The sequence below is a fragment of the Myotis yumanensis genome, unplaced genomic scaffold, assembly GCF_028538775.1.
Source record: "Myotis yumanensis isolate MYYU_CA2020_CCGP unplaced genomic scaffold, mMyoYum1.0.hap1 SCAF_7, whole genome shotgun sequence".
Taxonomy (NCBI): Eukaryota; Metazoa; Chordata; class Mammalia; order Chiroptera; family Vespertilionidae; genus Myotis; species Myotis yumanensis.
Genome location: NW_027223758.1, coordinates 437501 through 457391, shown reverse-complemented (window position 1 = coordinate 457391; position 19891 = coordinate 437501). Strand labels below are relative to the sequence as shown.

At 50.3% G+C, this 19891-nt stretch overlaps 3 pseudogenes; 2 read left to right on the top strand and 1 right to left on the bottom strand.

Moving 5' to 3' along the window:
* The first annotated feature begins 136 nt into the window (after positions 1–136).
* Positions 137–1707, top strand: LOC139014299 (E3 ubiquitin-protein ligase RBBP6 pseudogene; annotated as a pseudogene).
* A 5916-nt stretch (positions 1708–7623) lies between these two features.
* LOC139014298 (E3 ubiquitin-protein ligase RBBP6 pseudogene) lies at positions 7624–10504 on the top strand (annotated as a pseudogene).
* A 290-nt stretch (positions 10505–10794) lies between these two features.
* On the bottom strand, positions 10795–15492 carry LOC139014297 (E3 ubiquitin-protein ligase RBBP6 pseudogene; annotated as a pseudogene).
* Between the last annotated feature and the right edge of the window lie 4399 nt (positions 15493–19891).

Genomic DNA, 19891 nt, shown 5'->3' with positions numbered 1-19891 from the left:
TACCCGATGTAACTGCAACCGTCTCCATATCAGTCCACTCAAAAAACCAGATGGGCCTTTCCGGGATTCTGATCATAAAATATTGCCGGCCACAGCCCTCGCCTTCTATCATTCAAACGGAATCTCTTCAATAGCAATGACTGCCCTTGTGGATGAGAAAGGTTACCAGATGACTGTGCTCGGAACCCCAACTTTGCTTGGAGAGTTAACACCTGCTGGGTATAGCGTCCCTCCCCTGGGTTCCTTGCAGTGCCAGCCAACTTTTCCACACCTTGGATATCATCAGGAGGGCAGACTGCTCACTCAGATACCATCCCAACAACACAAGCACCACTTCTGTCCAGGGAAGAATTCTACAGAGAGCAGCGACGGCTAAAAGAAGAGTCTCAATATCCCTACAGTGTTTCCGCATACTCCGGAAGTCCTTCTGTCAATTTATCAGCACCTTGGGTATCATCAGGTGTGAAGTCTTCTCACTGAAATACCATCCCAGCAGCACAAGCACCACTTCTGTCCAGGGAAGAATTCTACAGAGAGCAACGACGGCTACAAGAGGAGTCTATGTCTAAATATCCCTATAGTGGTTCCTCATACTCCAGAAGTCCTTCTGCCAAAATATCAACACCTTGGGGATCATCAGGAGTGCAGACTGCTCACTGAAATACCATCCCAACAACACAAGCACCACTTCTGTCCAGGGAAGAATTCTACAGAGAGCAGGGACGGCTAAAAGAACAGTCTCAATATCCCTACAGTGGTTCCGCATACTCCAGAAGTCCTTCTGCCAATTTATCAGCACCTTGGGTATCATCAGGAGTGCAGACTGCTTACTCCAATACCACACCAACAGCACAAGAACCACTTATGTCCAGGGAAGAATTCTATAGAGAGCAGCGACGGCTACAAGAAGAGTCTAAGTCTAGATATCGCTATCGTGGTTCCTCATACCACAGAAGTCCTTCTGCTTACGAAAAATCAAGACGTGGTTCAGGGCGTTCACGTTCTCATTCTCGATTACCTAGCCATTCACACTCTCATTCCTATTCGCGATCACTGCCATGCCCCAGAACAGGCAGAGGCAAAATTTGAAGTTACCTCCCAAGGTCTAGGTCTAGAGCTCATGGATATCGTCGTCGATCTAGGTCAAGGTCACTACTATATAGGCGACATCCTTTGCGATCAAGGTCCCCTCAAGCATTTAGGGGACTGTCTCAAAATAAACGCACTGTACCACAAGGGGAAACAGAACGAGAAATTTTAAGAGATACAGAGACGTTCCACCATCCTTTGACAGAAAAGCTTATGATGAGAGGAGTGTTAACTTTAGAGACCCATTTGTAAAAGAGCATTACAGAGAATGGGAGAGGAAATACAGGGAGTGGTACGAAAAACGTTACAGGTTATGCTGCTGGAGCACAGCCCCGACAGTCAGCAAATGGAGAGAACTTTTCTCCAGAGAGTTTTCTACCACCTCATATCAGGAATTCTCCCCTTACAATGGGCCGCAGAGAAGATGATTTGGGTGGGAAAAGTCGTAGAAGTAGAAGCATAGATGTTAGCAACCATCCAGAAAAGCTTTCAACAAGAGACAGCCACAATCAGGACAGTACAAAGTCAAAAGAGAAGGAGAGGGACAGTGCTGCAGGAGATGGTTCAGGAAGTAAGCATGCAGATCTTCGAAGGTGGAAGAAGGTGAAGGCTTTCTAAACCCAGAGTTGTTGGAACCTTCTAGAAAATCAAGAGAACCTACAAGTTCAGTGATGAGATGCCTCCCAGGGCCTCCGGTTTGGGTGGGAGTGGCATTCCAGCTGCACCCCTTCCCCAACTCCAGGGCTGCACCTCCGGGGATTCTGGACCTCTCCCACCACTGGGTGCTGATTGCCGGAGCAGGCCCAGTCTTGCGTTCTGCAGGGTTCTGTGCAGAACCCCTAAACCTAAACTTAACAACCCCATCCCTAACCCGAATTACCCTCACCCTCACCCTTACCCAAACCTGACCATGACCTGACCCTGACACTTACGTTTACCCTGACCCTGACCATAGATCTGACCCTAACCCTTACCCACTATACCCTATGCCCTGGCGTCCACCACCTGTGTTTTCCTGCGAAAGGCCCCGCAGGCGGAATGGCAGTGAAAGGGGGACTGGAGATATTTTTTTCTTTTTGTTCGTGTGTTTGTGTGTGTGTGTGTGTGTGTGCGTGTGTGTGTGTGTGTTTGGCTGGGAGTGTGTTTGGGGGGATTGGGTGTGACCGAGGACCGAATGGATGTACCCTGAACACTATTTGTGGACCTGGACCCTTGAAACCCCGGGAGCTCTGAAAGCCTAAAAGAGGCGAGTACTCCAGGGACAACAATGGGGGATTTATTTTCTCTTTGTTGTTCTTGCTGTTGTTTTTGCAATTGAATGTATCGGGGGAGACATCAGTTAATAAAATGAAATGGAATGCCATAGGATAAAATGGAAGGTGTAAATACATAAGAAGCTTTGCATTGTGGATGAAAAGGGGCCACATGCTCACCTGACCCACTCCTGGGAGGCCTAGCCTGGGCTTGCAAACTCAGACACCTAAAGAAATCACCCAGGATGTTCTGAAAATAAAAGGCTTTTAAAAGTAGTAAGCAGTGTATAGTGAGTGTGTAGTCATGCCCTAGGCCGGGTATCTTCCCTGAGAGAGATCTTCTTTGACCTTACTGGTGTCTGAGCCTATTATCTTTCTATGCCTCTAGGATCACATGTCTTTGGACTCGTGAAGGCCATGGTAACAAGTCACTTTCCTTTTTTCCAGTGCCCTCAGAACACAGGCCAGGGTCCCAGGGTAGAGACCACAAATTCTCTCGTTGTTAGTTTTGTATTTTTTTTTTAAATCAAGGGACACATGAATAAACAAGTGGAAAATCAATTTCCTGTCCATCTCCCTCTCCCTCCCCTCTCCCTATCCCTCTCCCTCTCCCTTCCAATCTGTTTTTTAACAACAACAGAAAAATGGCCCTAGCCGGCTTGGCTCAGTGGATAGAGTGTCAGCCTGTGGACCACAAATCCTCCCTTGTTCGATTCTGGTCAAGGGCACATGCCTGGTTTGGGGGCTACATCCCCATGTGGAGTGTGCAGGAGGCAGTTGATCGGTGATCCTTTCTCAATGTGGATGTACTATCGCTCTCTCCTTCTCCCTTCCTCTCTGAAATCAATAATGATATATTTTAAAACACACACACACACACACACACACACACACACACACACACACAAATACACACACCAATGACACAAAGATATTAATCCACTTCCGTATAGTAAAATGTACACTTGTGCAATGTTTTGTACTTGCATTTTGTGCTATCCAAACTCGGAAGTTAAAACGCGGGATGTGGGGCGGCAGGGAGAGGATTAAAGAGAGGGATTGACCTTTGCCATTTCACAATGGCGGCTGCCGCCTTAACGGGTTTGGCTCAGTGGACACAACACCATCCTGCGGACTAAAGCGTCCCAGGATCGATTCTGCTCAAGGGCATATACCTTGGTTATGGGCACATCACCAGTAGGAGGCGTGCGGGAGGCAGCTGATTGAGGTTTCTCTATCTTTGAGGTTTCTAATTCTCTATCCCTCTTCTTTCCACTCTGGAAAAAAAAAATCAATAAAATATATTTTAAAAACAAAATGGCAGCTGCCAAGTTACTGGGGCCAAAATGGCGGGAAGTATGCCAGGGTCACCCGCATCACGGGACAGTTCATGAACACTAAGGTAGAGATCCACCTCATGGGCCGCATCCACCAGCCAGATGGTGAGATCTTCTGCAACTTCAAGGAGCTCTGCAGCGTGGTCCAGTAGATTGGCGAGCAGGTGATCTGGGAGCAGCAGCAAGAACACGGGACTGAGGAAAGCCAGGGCCATGGCTGGCAAGACCCTGCCCAGGCGAGCGTCGGGGAGTCCAGGGCTGCAGCTTTGGAGGAGCAGCCTGTTCCATTTGTTCTGCCTGTTGGCCTGAGCTCAGGAGACCAGAATTACCCCCAAACCCGCAGAATGTGTTCCTATAGCGAGTGTAGAAACCATTACTGTTAACTTCCCTACGTTCGTCTTGACCAGGCGCCGCCCTGGAGTCTTCATCCTGTTCAATGAGAACCACTCGGAATTCATCTGGCTGGAGGCAAACTACTTCATCCTGTTCGGCAGAGTTCAGAAATCCTTCCAGAAGGTGGAGGCACCATCCCCACAGGCCTTCCTGGAGATGCTCTCGAACATTCAGTCCGGGCCCCCTAGGAGGAGCAGCTTGCATGCACTTTGAAGGTTTGACCTTCTGACCTGGTTTTGAAAAAACCCCAAAGCCAAACCAAAAACACTCCTTTTAAAATTGAAAAATAAGAAAAAAATTAACCTCCTTAAGAAAATCCTCTTTTAAAAAATAAATCTTAAAAATCAAACAAACAAAAACAAAAAAACCTCCTTAGAAATGACATGGATCCACAAAAAACTACTAGACTTAATACATGAATTTGGCAATGTAGCAGGGTACAAAATTAACCCCAAGAAATCCGAGCCATTTCTATACACCAGTAGTGAACTTTCAGAAAGAGAGATTATAAAAACAATCCCATTTACCATCGCACCAAAAAAAATAAGATACCTAGGAATAAACTTAACTAAAGAGGTAAAAGACCTCTACTCAGAAAACTACAGGACGTTGAAAAAAGAGATAGAGGAAGACATAAAGAGATGGAAGAACATACCATGTTCTTGGATTGGTAGAATCAACATCATTAAAATGTCCATACTACCCAAAGCAATCTATAAATTCAACGCACTTCCCATTAAAATACCAATGGCCTTCTTCAAAGATCTAGAACGAACTCTCCAAAAATTCATCTGGAATAAAAAAAGACCCCGAATAGCTGCAGCGTTCCTGAGAAAGAACAAAGTAGGTGGGATCTCAATGCCAGATATCAAGCTGTATTACAAAGCCACTGTTCTCAAAACTGCCTGGTACTGGCACAAGAACAGACATATAGATCAGTGGAATAGAATAGAGAGTCCAGAAATTGGCCCGAACCAATATGCTCAATTAATTTTTGACAAAGGAGGCATGAACATACAATGGAGTCAAGATAGTCTCTTCAATAAATGGTGTTGGGAAAATTGGACAGATACATGCAAGAAAATGAAACTAGACCACCAACTTACACTTTACACAAGAATAAACTCAAAATAGATAAAGGACTTAAATGTAAGACAGGAAACCATAAAAATTCTAGAAGAATACAAAGGCAACAAAATCTCAGACATATGCCAAAGCAATTTCTTCACTGATACAGCTCCTAGGGCAGTTGAAACTAAAGAGAAAATGAACAAATGGGACTACATCAAAATAAAAAGCTTCTGCACAGCAAAAGAAACCATCAACAAAACAACAAGAAAACCCACTTCATGGGAAAACATATTTGCCAACGTCATATCTGATAAGGGCCTAATCTCCAAAATTTATAGGGAACTCATACAACTTAACAAAAAGAAGATAAACAATCCAATCAAAAAATGGGCAAAGGACCTAAATAGACACCTTTCAAAAGAGGACATTCAGAAAGCCAAGAGACATATGAAAACATGCTCAAAGTCACTAATCATCCAAGAGATGCAAATCAAAACAACAATGAGGTACCATCTCACACCTGTCAGAATGGCCATCATCAACAAATCAACAAACGACAAGAGCTGGAGAGGATGTGGAGAAAAAGGAACACTTGTGCACTGCTGGTGGGAATGCAGACTGGTGCAGCCACTATGGAAGACAGTATGGAGTTTCCTCAAAAAATTGGAAATGGAACTCCCATTTGACCCTGTGATCCCACTTCTAGGAATATATCCCAAGAAACCAGAAACACCAATTAGAAAGGATATATGCACCCCTATGTTCATAGCAGCACAATTCACCATAGCTAAGATCTGGAAACAGCCTAAGTGCCCATCAGTAGATGAATGGATTAGAAAACAGTGGTACATCTACACGATGGAATACTATGCTGCTGTAAAAAAGAAGGAACTCTTACCATTTGCAACAGCATGGATGGAACTGGAGAGCATTATGCTAAGTGAAACAAGCCAGTCAATGAAGGAAAAATACCACATGATCTCACTCATTCATGGATAATAAAGACCATTACAAACTTTTGAACAATAATAGATACAGAGGCAGAGCTGCCTCAAACTGATTGTCAAACTGCAGTGGGAAGGCCAGGGAGGGTTGGGGGACAGGAGGGAGGGGAGTAAGAGATCAACCGAAGGACTTGTATGCACCTATATAAGCATAACTAATGGACATAAGACACTGGGGGGTAAGGGAGGGCAGGGGTTTGTCAAGGGAGGGGGGGAAAAGGGCACTTATGTAATACCCTTTGTAATACTTTTAGCAAAAATAAAAAAAAAATAAAAATAAATAAAAAAATAGAAATGACATGGATCCAGCCTGTGGGCGGGGGCCTGACCATCCCATCTATCCAGAGAGGGAGCATGGGGCAGGGGAAGGGGGAGGGGTCGGGTGAACCAGGGCGGGGCCGTCCCCGCCCTCTGCTGGTCGAAAAGCGCCAATGCAAGCCACTCTCCTGCAGCCAGAGGCTGGTGCCTGGACTTGACCTGAGTGGGGAAGGGCCAGTAGGGGGCACGCTAATATACAAAACCATACACATTTTATTCACACCAACTTCAGCCTCTGCCTCCCATGACCTCCAAGGCCAGCGTCATGCTGTGTGTTTGCGTCTCGTGTCTACCCGCTTCCGCCCCCGCACCCCCCACCCTCCACCCTCGCCCGGCCCATTCCCTTTGAGGAATGAATATCAGGTTCAGCAGGACCTTTCCTTTCGGTACTTTCGCCGGGCCTAGCTTGGGGGCATGTGCACCCAACTTGTGACTTCACAGCCCAGGAGGCGGCTGATTGGTCGAGCGGCTGATTTGCCTCCTCCCACCACGCTCTGGCGCTATAAAAGAAAGCAGGGTCCTGCGTGCTGAGCTTCTCAGCCCTAGGCTTGTTGTCTTGGTCACAGTCGCCGACCTCCTTCTCCAAGGGAGCTTTCAGGGAAGACGTCTCGCCAAGACCCAGTCCCGGGACATAGAAGCCGCTGAAGCACCTGGCTAGAACCTGGCTAGGCTGCTGATCCACTGACCGCCGTCTGCGTGTCATTTCTTCTTCGCCGACTCTGGTCTTCTCGCGGGGCCCGGGTCCGCCCAAACCACGGAGAGGGCCCCCGGGAGGTGCGGCCACACTAAGGACCCCGGACCTCGCTGGGTCACTGGTACTTGTAACGTTTTGACTCATCGCCGCTGACTGCACTGCCTGCTGGCCCTGAGGTTGAGCGAGGGGGACCCGGCAAGGGTGACACGGTGCCCGTGGGCGGAGTCCCGGGCCCTCCCGCCCTGGCATTGCCCTCCTGCCCAGGTCCTGATTTCGCGGTCCGGGATTGGATTGCGGTTCTCACGCCCCTGCTGTGGGGAGGGGGTGTTCAAACCAAGGCCTTCGGTCCTTCGGTGTCTTGCGAGTGTTCTGTGCATGCCCATATTGTGCTCTTCAGTTCATTAGTATACGTGTACTGAGCGTGTCCACGTCTCCTCGCCCAAACTGAGGAGTCCTTTGGCACCATGTCCTGTGTGCATTATAAATTCGCTTCCACACTCAACTATGCCATCGTCACCTTTGATGGGCGGCACATCTCCCTCCGAGACCTAGGAAGCACATTTTGGGGAGAGAGACGCTGAAAGCTGCCAAGTGCGACCTGCAGATCAGCAACTCGCAGACCACGGAAGAGTACACTGATGATAATGCTCTGATTCCTAAGAATCCATCTGTCATTGTTAGAAGAATTCCTACTGGAGGTGTGAAATCTACAAGCCAGACGGACGTTATACGTCGAACTGAACCAGCGATGGGAACTTCAAAAGTCACTGACGACTCTTCTGCACCTATGTGTCTGGCCCAGCTTACAAAGACTGCCAATCTGGCTGAAGCCAATGCTTCTGAAGAAGATAAAATTAAAGCCATGATGTGTCAGTCTGGCCGTGCATACGACCCCATCAATTACATGAAGAAGCCTCTAGGTCCACCACCTCCATCTTACACCTGTTTCCGCTGTGGTAGACCTGGCCATTATATTAAGAATTGCCCAACCAATGGGGACAAAAACTTCGAATCTCGTCCTGGGATTAAAAAGAGCACGGGAATCCCCAGAAGTTTCATGATGGAAGTGACAGATCCTACCATGAAAGGTGCAAAGCTCACCAGCACCGGAACATACGCAATACCGACTATAGAGGCAGAGGCATATGCAATTGGGAAGAAAGAAAAGCCACCTTTCTTCCCAGAGGAGCCCTCTTCGTCTTCTGAAAAGGACGACCCTATCCCAGACGAGTTGCTCTGTCTCATCTGCAAAGACATCGTGACTGATGCCGCTATCATACCCTGCTGTGCGAACAGCTACTGTGATGAGTGTATAAGAACAGTGCTCTTGGAATCAGAGGACCATACATGCCCAACGTGTCATCAACATGATGTCTCTCCCGATGCTTTAGTTGCCAATAAAGCCTTGCGACAGGCAGTTAATAACTTCAAAAATGGAACTGGTGGTTCTACAACAGGACTACGGAAACCGTTACCCCCAACACCACCACCGATACCGCCTCCGAGACCACTCCTTCAGCGGAATCTACAGCCTCAGATGAGATCTCCAATGTCAAGACAGCAAGATCCTCCGATGATTCCAGTGGCGTCTTCATCAGGCCACCCGGCTCCCTCTATACCTTCGTTCGCTTCTAATCAGTATTCCTTAGCCCTGCTGCGCCTGGAATTTCATCTACCCCAGTGCCTGTACCCGATGTAACTGCAACCGTCTCCATATCAGTCCACTCGGAAAAACCAGATGGGCCTTTCCGGGATTCCGATCATAAAATATTGCCGGCCGCAGCCCTCGCCTTCTAACATTCAAAGGGAACCACTTCAATAGCAATGACTGCCCTTGTGTAGGAGGAAGGTTACCAGGTGCCTGTGCTCGGAACCCCATCTTTTCTTGGACAGTCACCACATGCTGGGTCTAGCATCCCTCCCCCCGGGTTCCCTGCAGCGCCAGCCAACTTTTCCACACCTTGGGTATCATCAAGAGGGCAGACTGCTCACTCAGATACCATCCCAACAGCACAAGCACCACTTCTGTCCAGGGAAGAATTCTACAGAGAGCAGCGACGGCTAAAAGAAGAGTCTCAATATCCCTACAGTGTTTCCGCATACTCCGGAAGTCCTTGTGCCAAAATATCAAAAACTTTGGTATCATCAGGAGGGCCGACTGCTCACTCAAATACCATCCCAACAGCACGAGAACCACTTATGTCCAGGGAAGAATTCTATAGAGAGCAGCGACGGCTACAAGAAGTGTCTAAGTCTAAATATCCCTATAGTGGTTCCTCATACCACAGAAGTCCTTCTGCTTACGAAAAATCAAGACGTGGTTCAGGGCGTTCACGTTCTCATTCTCGATCACCTAGCCATTCACACTCTCATTCCTATTCGCGATCACTGCCATGCCCCAGAACAGGCAGAGGCAAAATTCGAAGTTACCTCCCAAGGTCTAGGTCTAGAGTTCATGGATATCGTCATCGATCTAGGTCAAGGTCACCACTATATAGGCGACATCCTTTGCGATTAAGGTCCCCTCAAGCATTTAGGGGACAGTTTCCAAATAAACGCACTGTACCACAAGGGGAAACAGAACGTGAATATTTTAAGAGATGCAGAGACGTTCCACCACCCTATGACAGAAAAGCTTATGATGGGAGGAGTGTTAACTTTAGAGACCCATTTGTAAAAGAGCATTAACGAGAATGGGTGAGGAAATACAGGGAGTGGTACGAAAAACGCTACAAAGGTTATGCTGCTGGAGCACAGCCTCGACCGTCAGCAAATGGAGAGAACTTTTCTCCAGAGAGCTTTCTACCACTTCATATCAGGAATTCTCCCCTTACAAGGGGCCTCAGAGAAGATGATTTGGGTGGGAAAAGTCGTAGAAGTAGAACCATAGGTACTAGCAGCCATCAGGAAAAGCTTTCAACAAGAGACAGCCACAATCAGAAGGATAGTACAAGGTCAAAAGAGAAGGAGAGGGACAGTGCTGCAGGAGATGGTCCAGGAAGTAAACTTACAGATCTTCGAAGGTGGAAGAAAGTGAAGGCTTTCTAAACCCAGAGCTGTTGGAACCTTCTAGAAAATCAAGAGAACCTACAAGTCCAGTGACGAGATGCCTCCCAGGGCCTCCAGTTTGGGTGGGAGTGGCATTCCAGCTGCTCCCCTTCCCCAACTCCAGGGCTGCACCTTCAAAGTGTATGCAAGCTGTTCCTCCTAGGGGGCCCGGACTGAATATTCCAGAGCATCTCCAGGAAGACCTGTGGGGATGGTGCCTCCACCTTCTGGAAGGATTTCTGGACTCTGCCGAACAGGATGAAGCATTTTGCCGCCAGCCAGATGAACTCGGAGTAGTTCTCATCGAACCGGATGAAGACTCCAGGGCGGCACCTGGTAAAGACGTACGTAGGGAAGTTTACAGCAATGGTTTCTATGCTCGCTATAGGAACAAATCCTGCGGTTATGGGGTAATTCTGGGGTCCTGAGCTCAGGCTAACAGGCAGAACAAATGGAACAGGCTGCTCCTCCGAAGCTGCAGCCCTGGACTCCCCGACGCTCGCCTGGGCAGGGTCCTGCCAGCCATGTCCCTGGCTTTCCTTAGTCCCGAGTTCTTGCTGCTGCTCCCAGATCACCTGCTCGCCAATCTACTGGACCACGCTGGAGAGCTCCTTGAAGTTGCAGAAGATCTCACCATCTGGCTGGTGGATGCGGCCCATGAGGTGGATCTCTACCTTAGTGTTCATGCACTGTCCCGTGATGCGGGTGACCCTGGCATACTTCCCGCCATTTTGGCCCCAGTAACTTGGCAACTGCCATTTTGTTTTTAAAATATATTTTATTGATTTTTTTTTTTCCAGAGTGGAAAGAAGAGGGATAGAGAATTAGAAACCTCAAAGATAGAGAAACCTCAATCAGCTGCCTCCCGCACGCCTCCTACTGGTGATGTGGCCACAACAAAGGTATATGCCATTGACAGGAATTGATCCTGGGACCCTTTAGTCCACAGGATGTTGCTCTGTCCACTGAGCGAAACCAGTTAGGGTGGCTGCCGCCATTGTGAAATGGCAAAGGTCAATCCCTCTCTTTAATCCTCTCCCTGCCAACCCAATCCTGCGTTTTAACTTCCGCGTTTGGATAGCACAAAATGCAAGTACAAAACATTGCACAAGTGTACGTTTTTCTATTCGGAAGTGGATAAATATCTTTGTGACATTGGTGTGTGTGTGTGTGTGTGTGTGTGTGTGTGTGTGTGTTTTAAAATATATCATTATTGATTTCAGAGAGGAAGGGAGAAGGAGAGAGCGACAGTACATCCACGATGAGAGAGGATCACCGGTCAACTGCCTCCTGCACACCCCACACTGGGGTTGTAGCCCCCAAACCAGGCACGTGCCAGGCACTTGACCAGAATCGAACGCGGGAGGGTTCGTGGTCCACAGGCTGACACTCTATCCACTGAGCCAAACCGGCTAGGGCCATTTTGCTGTTGCTGTTTAAAAACAGATTGGAAGTGAGAGGGAGAAGGAGAGGGAGAGGGGAGGGAGAGGGAGATGGACAGGAAATTGATTTTCCACTTGCTTATTCATGTGTCCCTTGATTTAAAAAAAAAATACAAAACTAACAACGAGGGAATTTGTGGTCTCTACCCTGGGACCCTGGCCTGTGTCCTGAGGGCACTGGAAAAAAGGAAAGTGACTTGTTACCTTGGCCTTCACGAGTCTAAAGACATGTGATCCTAGAGGCATAGAAAGATAATAGGCTCAGATACCAGTAAGGTCATAGATGATCTCTCTCAGGGAAGATACCCGGCCTAGGGCGTGACTACACACTCACTATACACTGCTTATTACTTTTAAAAGACTTTTATTTTCAGAACATCCTGGGTGATCTCTTTAGGTGTCTGAGTTTACAAGCCCAGGCCAGGCCTCCCGGGAGTGGGTCAGGTGAGCATGTGGCCCCTTTTCATCCACAATGCAAAGCATCTTATGTGTTTACACCTTCCATTTTATCCTATGGCATTCCATTTCATTTTATTGACCGATGTCTCCCCCGATACATTCAATTGCAAAAACAACAGCAAGAACAACAAAGAGAAAATGAATCCCCCATTGTTGTCCCTGGAGTACTCGCCTCTTTTAGGCTTTCAGAGTTCCCGGGTTTCAAGTGTCCAGGTCCACAAATAGTGTTCTGGGTACATCCACTCAGTCCTCAGTCACACCCAATCCCCCCGCACCTACCCCCCCCCCCCCCGCCAAACACACACACACACACACACACACACACACACACACACGAAAAAAAATAAAAAAAAAATCTCCAGTCCCCGTTTCACTGCCATTCAGCCTGCGGGGCCTTCCGCGGGAAAACCCAGGTGGTGGACGCCAGGGCATAGGGTATAGTGGGTCAGGGCTAGTGTCAGATCTAGCGTCAGGGTCAGGGTTAACATAAGGGTCAGTGTCAGTTCATGGTCAGGTTTGGGTTAGGGTGAGGGTCAGGGTAGTTTGGGTTAGGGATGGGGTTGTGAAGTTTAGGTTTAGGGGTTCTGCATGGAACACTGCAGAACTCAAGGCTGGGCCTATTCCGGCAGTCAGCACCCAGTGGTGGGAGACCCCAGCATCCCCGGAGGTGTAGCCCTGGAGTTGGGGAAGGGGTGCACCTGGAATGCCACTCTCTCCCAAACCGGAGGCCCTGGGAGGCATCTCATCACTGAACTTGTAGGTTCTCTTGATTTTCTAGAACGTTCCAACAACTCTGGGTTTAGAAAGCCTTCACTTTCTTCCACCTTCGAAGATCTGTATGTTTACGTCCTGAACCATCTCCTGCAGCACTGTCCCTCTCCTTCTCTTTTGACTTTCTACTGTCCTTCTGATTGTGGCTGTCTCTTGTTGAAAGCTTTTCTGGATGGTTGCTAGCACCTATGCTTCTACTTCTACGACTTTTCCCACCCAAATCATCTTCTCTGCGGCCCATTGTAAGGGGAGAATTCCTGATATGAAGTGGTAGAAAGCTCTCTGGAGAAAAGTTCTCTCCATTTGCTGATGGTCGAGGCTGTGCTCCAGCAGCATAACCTTTGTAGCCTTTTTCGTACCACTCCCTGTATTTCCTCTCCCATTCTCGGTGATGCCCTTTTACAAATGGGTCTCTAAAGTTAACACTCCTCCCATCATAAGCTTTTCTGTCATAGGATGGTGGAACGTCTCTGTATCTCTTAAAATATTCACGTTCTGTTTCCCCTTGTGGTACAGTGCGTTTATTTGGAGACAGTCCCCTAAATGCTTGAGGGGACCTTGATCGCAAAGGATGTCGCCTATATAGTGGTGACCTTGACCCAGATCGACGACGATACCCATGAGCTCTAGACCTAGACGTTGGGCGGTAATTTCGACTTTTGCCTCTGCCTGTTCTGGGGCATGGCAGTGATCGCGAATAGGAATGAGAGTGTGAATGGCTAGGTGATCCAGAATGAGAATGTGAGCGCCCTGAACCACGTCTTGACTTTGCGTAAGCAGAAAGACCTCTGGGGTATGAGGAACCACTATAGGGATATTTAGACTTAGACTCTTCCTGTAGCCGTTGCAGCTCTCTATAGAATTCTTCCCTGGACATAAGTGGTTCTTGTGCTGTTGGGATGGTATTTGAGTGAGCAGTCTGCACTCCTGATGATACTCAAGGTGCTGATAAATTGGCAGAAGGACTTCCGGAGTATGCGGAAACACTGTAGGGATATTGAGACTCTTCTTTTAGCCGTCGCTGCTCTCTGTAGAATTCTTCCCTGGACAGAAGTGGTGCTTGTGTTGTTGGGATGGTATCTGAGTGAGCAGTCTGCCCTCTTGATGATACCCAAGGTGTGGAAAAGTTGGCTGGTGCTGTAGGGAACCCGGGAGTAGGGACGCTATACCCAGCAGGTGGTGACTGTCCAAGCGAAAATGGGGTTCCGAGCACAGGCACCTGGTAACCTTCCTCCTCCACAAGGGCAGTCATTGCTATTGAAGTGGTTCCCTTTGAATGTTCGAAGGCGAGGGCTGTGGCCGGCAATATTTTATGATCGGAATCCTGGAAAGGCCCATCTGGTTTTTCCGAGTGGACTGATATGGAGACGGTTGCAGTTACATCGGGTACAGGCACTCGGGTAGATGAATTTCCAGGCGCAGCAGGGGCTAAGGAAGACTGATTAGAAGTGAACGAAGGTATAGAGGGAGCTGGGTGGCCTGATGAAGACGCCACTGGAATCATCGGAGGATCTTGCTGTCTTAATATTGGAGATCTCATCAGAGGCTGTCGATTCCACTGAAGGAGTGGTCTCCTAGGCGGTATCGGCGGTGGTGGTGGTGGTAACGGTTTCCGTAGTCCTGTTGTAGAACCACCAGTTCCATTTTTGAAGTTATTAACAGCCTGTCGCAAGGCTTTATTGGCAACTAAAGCATCGGGAGAGACATCATGTTGATGACACGTTGGGCATGTATGGTCCTCTGATTCCAAGAGCACTGTTCTTATACACTCATCACAGTGGCTGTTCGCACAGCAGGGAATGATAGCGGCATCAGTCACGATGTCTTTGCAGATGAGTCAGAGCAACTCGTCTGGGATAGGGTCGTCCTTTTCAGAAGACGAAGAGGGCTCCTCTGGGAAGAAAGGTGGCTTTTCTTTCTTCCCAATTGCATATGCCTCTGCCTCTATAGTCGGTATTGCGTATGTTCCGGTGCTGGTGAGCTTTGCACCTTTCATGGTAGGATCTGTCACTTCCATCATGAAACTTCTGGGGATTCCCGTGCTCTTTTTAATCCCAGGACGAGATTCGAAGTTTTTGTCCCCATTGGTTGGGCAATTCTTAATATAATGGCCAGGTCTACCACAGCGGAAACAGGTGTAAGATGGAGGTGGTGGACCTAGAGGCTTCTTCATGTAATTGATGGGGTCGTATGCACGGCCAGACTGCCACATCACGGCTTTAATTTTATCTTCTTCAGAAGCATTGGCTTCAGCCAGATTGGCAGTCTTTGTAAGCTGGGCCAGACACATAGGTGCAGAAGAGTCGTCAGTGACTTTTGAAGTTCCCATCGCTGGTTCAGTTCGACGTATAACGTCCGTCTGGCTTGTAGATTTCACACCTCCAATAGGAATTCTTCTAACAAGGACAGATGTATTCTTAAGAATCAGAGCATTATCATCAGTGTACTCTTCCGAGGTCTGCGAGTTGCTGATCTGCAGGTCGCACTTGGCAGCTTTCAGCGTCTCTCTCCCCAAAATCTGCTTCCTAGGTCTCGGTGGGAGATGTGCCGCCCATCAAAGGTGACGATGGCATAGTTGAGTGTGGAAGCGAATTTATAATGCACACAGGACATGGTGCCAAAGGACTCCTCAGTTTGGGCGAGGAGACGTGGACACGCTCAGTACACGTATACTTATGAACTGAAGAGCACAATATGGGCATACACAGAACACTCGCAAGACACCGAAGGACCGAAGGACTTGGGTTGAGCAGCCCCTCCCCACAGCAGGGGCGTGAGAACCGCAATCCAGTCCCGGACCGCGAAATCAGGACCTGGGCAGGAGGGCAATGCCAGGGCGGGAGGGCCCGGGACTCCACCCACGGGCACCGTGTCACCCGGGCCGGGTCCCCTTTGCTCAACCTTAGGGCCAGCAGTCGGTGCAGTCAGTGGCGGTGAGTCCACACGTTACAAGTCCGAGTGACCCAGCGGGGTCAGGGATCCGTAGAGCGGCCGCACCTCCCGGGGGCTCTCTCCGTGTTTTGGGGTGACCCGGGCCCCAGGAGAAGACCAGAGTCGGCCAATAAGAAATGACACGCAGACGGCGGTCAGTGGATCAGCAGCCTAGCCAGGTTCTAGCCAGGTGCTTCAGCGGCTTCTATGTCCTGGGACCTCGTGTTGGGAAGACGTCTCCCCTGAAAGCTCCTTTGGAGAAGGAGGTCAGCGACAGGGACCAAGACAACAAGCCTAGGGCTGAGAAGCTCAGCACGCAGGACCCTGCTTTCTTTTACATCACCAGAGCGTGGTGGGAGGATTCAAAGCAGCCTTTGGGCCTGTCAGCCGCCCCCAGGACCAACATCACTTGTTGGGCCTCAAGTTTAGGAGAGGAGGCGTGCATTTGCGCTGCAGGACCAGGAGAGGGCGCCACTGGCCCGCCCAAGGGATTCACTGGGCTTGGGGGAGGACTTGGGAGACAGGGCAGTTGCCCAAGGAGGCCTGTAGGGCTCCTTCTCCATGCCTTGCGGGAGAGCATCGCCGTTTTTTCTCGGTGGAAGAGGGGGCAATACATACTTAGACAGGCTCTGGTGGGCTCAGGAAAGGCTAAAAGCAGACAAAGCCACGGAAAATCTCCTAGGCGTGCCTCCCTTGGCAGATATCTTGTTAGCGGGACCTTTTGCTCTCGTGTGTGTGTTTGTGTGTGTGTGTGTGTGTGTGTGTGTGTGTTCGTGTGTGTGTGTGGTGGGGGGACGCGGGGGGCGGGGAGGGGGGGTTGGAGGCGGGAGGGATAGGTGTGTGCCTGTGGGTGTGGGAGTTTGACTGCGCGCGAGCGTGTGCGTCTGTGCGTGTACATCCGCAGTCCCGCACGGACACTCCTTGCTTTGAACGGTCCGTCGCCATCCATGAACACCCTTCAGGCCCTGCCTTCTCAAAGACTACGCCCCCTGCACGTCCTTCCCGCCTAGGGTCTAGCCAGAAATTGGGAAGACCAGTCACCTGTCTGTGCTTTCCCCACAGGAGGTTGCAGGAGGGGGGCTTGCATTGACGCTTCTCGACCAGCAGAGGGCGGGGCGGGCTCTTCAGCCCCTGCCCCAGTCCACCCAAATTCTGTAATCCACAGCCAAAGATGACGTCCTGGCCTGTCCATCTGATTGTCACCCCGCCTAAGCCCACCCCGCTACCCCCCACCCCTAACCCTCCCCACACCCCGCTCACTCTGTAGATGGATGGTCAGACCCCCACCCAGAGACCAAATCCAGGCCTGACCACCTGGGCTTGCCAAAACCTCAGAAATTGGAAAGGCGGGATCAACCTTTTTTTCTGAGGAGGGTATTTTGTTGTTGTTGTTTTATCGGAGGGAACGAGTTCTTTTGTTTCTTTGTTTGTTTGTTTGCTTTACTTTTCCCACACATTTTCGGGTGATTATGGCCAAGGTGAAAACAGCAACCGGTAAAATGAATCCCGAAAATGACTCGGCACAAAACAGGTCTTTTTCAGAGTTATTTAATAAAATAAAAGTTAATGAAAAATCTTTCTAGGAGTTTTATATCCTATTTCCAAACAGAAGAAACAACTCCATCATTGGCCCCAGGTCCCTGGCCATCCTCGCGCACACTGACTTGCTGGTGCTTTAGCTGGTGTCCATCATCGCATCATCATCGTCCAGCAGGGCGTCCATTTCCTCGGCGTCCTTCATCGCGCTGTCAGCGTCCAGCTGGGAGTCCAACTCCTCGATGTCCCTCATGGCGCTGTAAGCATCCTTCTGGGCGTCCAACTTTTTGGTGTCCCTCTTGGCATGGTAAGCGCCCAGGTGGGCATTCATCCTTTTGGTGTCCCTCATCGAGTTGTAAGCGCCCTTTTGGGAGTCCAACTGCTGGGTGCCCCTCATCGCGCTGTAAGCGTCCTGCTTGGCATCCAACTGCTTGGGGCCCCTCATGAAGTTGTAAGCGTCCAGCTGGGCCTCCAACTCCTCCGCCGAGATGTGTCGCTTTGAATGGCTGCCCGTGCGCCTGCCTGGACGCCTGTTGCCTCCGCGGGCTCGGCCATAAGTGCCGCTGCCGCCACCGCAGCACAACTCCAGATCCTCGGTTTGTAGTCACCCAGCCTCTGTTGACACTCGGTACCGGCCTGGGCTGCGTGACTATCTTCGAGGTGAGGATCTGGATGTGGAGGGGGCGGCCATCCAAAGGGACGCCGTTGTACTGCTTCCTGGCTTCCAGGGCGTCTGCCTTGCGCTCAAAGTGCACGTGGGCTGTTCCCAGGCTGCGGCCAGAGTGGTCGTAATGGACAGCGGCCTGCTTCAGAGGCCCGAACTCCTCAAACAGCTGCTGGATGTCCGCGTCGGACACTCCAAAGTCCAGGCTGGACAGCAGCAGCTTCCCCCCGGTCATCAGGCCGGCGCCCCTGTCGAAGGCCCTGCGGAAGCGGTCCTGGTGCCACTCCTGGGGAAGCTGTCTCGGCTTTCTGTGCTGTCCCCCATTACTGTGCACCCTGAGGAGCCAGTGTTCCCCGCAGGCCCTGGGCTGCCCACTGGCCCTGTATTCCTGGCCAGTCCTGCAGATGCCGCAGGACCAGAGGGGACCAGGGTGTGCACCCAAGCGGGTGCTAGGAGCCCAGGTCAGTGTGCCTCCGCCGACAGTTGCTCGCCTGCAGAGTTGGCGAACCTCTAAGCATACACCCTGGGGAGGTGGCCTGGGCTCTGCACCCCGCCACCCTACCGCCAACACCCTGTGGTGGCCACTGCGCATGCACGTGGTGGCGGGCCTTGGCGCCTGCATCTGAGTTCCATGCCGAGCCCAGTAGGGCGCACGTGACCTTGCTGTCGGTTCACAGTGCTGGGAGAGCAATAGCTGCTGCCGGTGCAGGACCCACTGGAGAGCTGCTGCCCACCACCTTCCCAAGGACCCAGCCCAGCCTCCACGCTCCTCCTGGCAGCGGGCTCTGGCGCCCGTAGGACTGGGAGAACTTTCGGAGTGTGCACATCTGCGACTCCCAGCTCCCTGCTGCTTTTCCCATCGCATTCCATGGACTCGGAGGATTCACCTCCTCTTGGCATCATTGAACATCGGGAAGATGCATCACGTCTTGTTGGGGGGTAGGGAAGTGGTGGGGGGGTTATTTTACTTATTTTATTTTATGTATTATGCTGTATGAAATGATTTATTAAATTCCGCTGCATACACTTTTTATCCCGTACTAGTAAAATTCTTCACAATAGGCCGTGCTTGTGATTGGGTTTCATTTGTCACCATGTCAGACCATGTTGGACATCATGGTTGTGCCACAAAGTTCAGGTCCCTGAGAGGAGAGTGGAGTCTGATGTTCCTTGAAATGACTGTAGTTTGGACTCCACCTGTAGGTCCCTGGATAATCCCTCTCTCACAGTCAAGGTCATCCCCCACCCTCAGGGGCACCAAAAGCCCTTAGGAATTCACCCACCAAAGGTGCCCTTCCCTTGTGGTCCTTCGGCAGCCTCAGTGCCCCTCTCAGAATCCCTCGCAGAACCCCTGTCCACCAAAACCCCATCCGAGGAGCCCTCCTTCACCTGGACGACTTCAGAACATGTCCAGAACCCTACCCCTGCGCCCACCATGCCATGAGAATGAGAGCTCTCCCCGCCTCTGCATGACGCGACCCTGCTCAGGCAAGTTCATTCGGGCATATGAAGGGCTCTCACGGAAAAAATCTTGGTGGGACATCATTCTACGGCTCTGCTAAGTGGGGCCAGGAGACAGAGTTCTAGACACTTTGTGTGTGTGTGTGTGTGTGTGTGTGTGTGTGTGTGGTTCGTTACACACCCTGTTTCTCTTTTAGACATCATGGAGCAGGGGGCCTCCAGTCCCTATTTACAAACCAAGGAGTCGGTTGGGTTATCCCTTGTGGACGTCAGGGCCGTCAACTGTCGTGGAGACCAACGTGCTCCCAGGAAGCTGAAATCATGTCCAGTTCGGGGAGAAGACACCGTGAGACGGGAAGAGGCAGTTCAGATGGCGAGCTGAAGCTAGCAAGGAGATCTCACAGTGTGGTTTCCCTTGGC